Source organism: Papaver somniferum, chromosome 2 (genome assembly GCF_003573695.1).
Source record: "Papaver somniferum cultivar HN1 chromosome 2, ASM357369v1, whole genome shotgun sequence".
In the NCBI taxonomy this organism is placed as follows: domain Eukaryota; kingdom Viridiplantae; phylum Streptophyta; class Magnoliopsida; order Ranunculales; family Papaveraceae; genus Papaver; species Papaver somniferum.
In genome coordinates, this window is record NC_039359.1 from 53,945,631 (window position 1) to 53,949,486 (window position 3,856).

The following is a 3,856-nucleotide window of genomic DNA, read 5'->3' on the forward strand; positions in this document are numbered from 1 at the left end:
TATCAAAGTTTCAATGCAGAGGAGTTAGAATTTGATACATCAAGTGTTCTTCGAAGAATTTGAGCGACAACTGAGGGTTAGTATGGGTAATCTAGAATCTGACACATCAAGTGTTCATCGATAAACCTCCTTGCACGTCGGTACAACGTCGTATATTCTTTGTGGTGAATGAACTTTGTTTCCCCATTACGAATTCTCTATAGCCTGTTGAAACGTTCCAGCTGATATACAGTGAATTCTTAAATGTTAGTATGCGAACTTTTAACGATGCCATAAGTATAAATATTATCGGATTACTCACTTTTTCTCTAAGAGGAGCTTGTGGATGATGTTGGTACACCATATTTCTAACTTTAACATAATCTCGCATTGCACTTTTTATGTAGTTGAATTGAAATGCTAAGTCTCGCCATTTGCGGTTATTCGGATTCCCGGTACGCCCGTAAAAGAACTCTTTAACTCTCTTCCAAAACATTGAATAGATTTCATTTGGACGTTCACGGAACGTATTAGCAAACTATTTAACAAGACTAAAATCTTCATAAGGTTCCCATTCCTCCATTGCTATTGAAAGTTTATGTACTTTGGTAGAAAATGGATGGTTTTTGTTAATTTTTTCAAGAGAAAATGGTGGTATTATATAGAAGAAAATCCCAAAGGTAGGATTTTTGAAATCCACACTTGGGATCGTTAGGATATAAATAAAATAAATGACGACTTCATAGAATGTGTTGGAAAAAAAAGTTTGAGTCGTCATTATACTACCCATGTAAAGGCTAACGACCCTTACTCGAAACTTGGAAATAGTAGAATAGGAATAATTTCTTACGCTACATTACAGTTGATCTAAATAAATTCCATCTTTTCAACTCATTATATGTTATTCCTTTTCCTTGTGCTAGAGGCAACTACCATTGCGACTTCGACGTGATAAAAATGCTCTTCTCTCCATTTGGTATATGCAGCTTGGGACGCATGCCTATCCCCTTTGTTCCTCGAGAGAAACTCGTTATAATTGGTGCACAATATTATAACGTGAATCGTCCTATCACGAATATGGGACGGTAGATAATCATAGCATAGTTTCTTATTATAATTAGTGAAAGGACTTCAACTAACTTGAGTCCAAAATATACTATCATCTTGATGTTCTTCGGGAAGATCTTTGACGATGTAATAGTTTTTAACCCATTCGGTCTCTTCCTCGACTCGCTTGAATACTCTCGGAGATGTGATTGTTCTTTGCCTCGTATTTCAGCCTCGCGCATCTCTTCTTCTTCCTTCGTAGCATATGGCGTAAAAGTGTATCGTTTTTTGGTAGGTCGCATATTTCTTTTGCGTATCTCTTCTTCCATTGCCAATATTGATTTGGTTGGTCGCTTTCATCTTCTAAGTATGCTTTCAATTGAATTGGTAGTTGATGACGAACTTGCCATTGAAAAAATGATATACTTTGACTGTTTTAAGTTCTATTAAACAGTTAACGGTTGAATCTTTATATAGAAAATAAGCCCAACGATTATTTTTTTGGGAAATAGTATCTCCAGAAAGAGTCGTTGAAGGTATATGTATGGAGTCGTTAGGTTTTAGTTTTACAAAACTAACGACCCTTTTTCAAATAAATCTCCAGCATATCAAAAAAAATTGAGTCGTTCGTTTGTAAATATAACAAACGAACGACCCATATATGTATTTCAGATTCGTTCGTTTATTGATATCATAGTGACGACTTTATGTTTCACAAATATGGGTAACTAGGGTCGTTCGTTTGTTAATAACCACGATAACGACCCTTAATTTCCAAAACATCCAGGAGACCCTCATTTATGGTCTAATAGAATCGTTAGTTTATTAATACACTGTTAACGACTTCGTAGATCTATGCATAAAGTCGTTCGTTTGTCAATAGGCTAGTTAACAACCCTTGATTTCCAAAACATCCAGGAGACCCTCATTTATGGTCTAATAGACTCGTTAGTTTATTAATAATATGTTAACGACTTCATCGATGTATGCCTAAAGTCGTTTGTTTGTTAATAGGCTTGTTAACGACCCTTAATAACCAAAACATACAGGAGACCATTAAATTTGGACTACAAGGGTTGTTTATATTTATGAATACTTACCTAACGACTCAAGTTGATAAGCTAAAAGTCGTTGCATTATATTTCTTAAATGTAAACGACCCTTTTCAAAAAAACATTTTATAATGATAAGTTGATTACAAAAGATAAAACACAGTGTATTCGTTAAGGATTAGTGATAATAGAAACATCCAAGTATTCATGCATTGTACTTCCAAAAGTATGCTTCACAATAGTAAGATAAAAAAAAAAACAACTCCTTTCATATTTAGTCGCACATGTCAACGTGTTCAGGCATTGTACTTGGTGTTCCTTCCAAAGCATTCCACATGTTCATTCCATACTTGTACTGGTTTTTCCACTCCTTGGTGTAGTCTCCCCAATCACCATAGGCTACCTGTGGTAGAGGACATTCTTCGAAAATATTCAAACCTATGTAATGGTTATTTTTGACATGTTCCATTACAATTATTCTTTTCTTTATCGCCGTGTCGCACCTAGTTATTGAGGGTAAGTACATACAAGAGCCTCCGGGGAATCCTTTGTTGAATACAATTACAACACAAGTGAATGTGTCCGCTAACAGTTGACCACCAAAAGGCATTTGCATCCAAAACTTAAAACCGTCTTTCTTCGACCCCTTCCGCCATTTCACACTAGACACCAAGTCTTTGAACTTCAATTCTTTCTCTTTCGAATCTCCTTGCATGATCATTGTTAAATAGAGTTGTTTATTCTCGACCAGTTTAGCCGCAATTTTTGTTCTTGCATATTGGATTTGGGTGAAGTTAAGTTCATCAGCGTGCTCGAAATGCCCTAATTATTCGGTCGCAACATGGTAACCACAATTCCCATCCCCATCAAAGTCGCCGGTGGATATCAGGTGATCTAAGATGACGTAAGGAAGTTGGTGGGTATACTCTTTGTACAAATTGTAAGCAACACGATTTGGTCTTCCTTGCGAATCCCTAGGTGTTTCACTATTACCATTTATTCCTCTTATCGTAACCATACCACTAGTTTGGATTTTCTGGGTATCGAACGCATACTCAACAATATCCATATCTTCATTTTCTTGGTTTTTTGACCGACCTCGTTTCTTAGGAGTGAAAGACTTTTCGTACTCCTCATATTCCGCCTGAACATGCTCATGATGTGATAGTACTCTATCGCAACCATTGTCATTGTTAATAGTTTATGTAAATAACATTTTAGTTGTTGGTCTTCCGGGCGGTTTTTGTTTGATTGTCTCTTCTTCAAACCCCAAGCTATTACGGGCCGCCGGCCACAAGTTAGCAACCAAAATGTGTCTTCCTACACAATTTATTTTTCAGTATTTTTCGTTGATGTACTTGCCAATCTCCAAGTCTCCAAATTCTTCATCGGCTAAACCTGTGAGCTTTGGGATGAATGAAAGTTGCTTCCGGAATGGATCGATATCTTCAAGAGGAATGTAATCTTTGTACCCACCAAGTTTATGTTTATAAGGGAGGTCGAGCCAAATATCGGTTGTACAATTACACTTTGTCTTCATCACCTTTCCGGCCTCTGTTTTAGCTCTAAAATATATAAGCTCATCCATCATATAGTTAATTTTCCACCATGATACTTGATGTGCTACTAACCGTAACAAAGCTTTGTCCCTTATATGTTGCATCAAAAAACGGTCTTTACTCAACTCCATCTGAGTGACTATTTTTCTTAGGTCATCCTCTGCGTGATCGTGAATAGCTTCTTGTACCGTAACTACCCCACCCCTATTTTGATCCAAT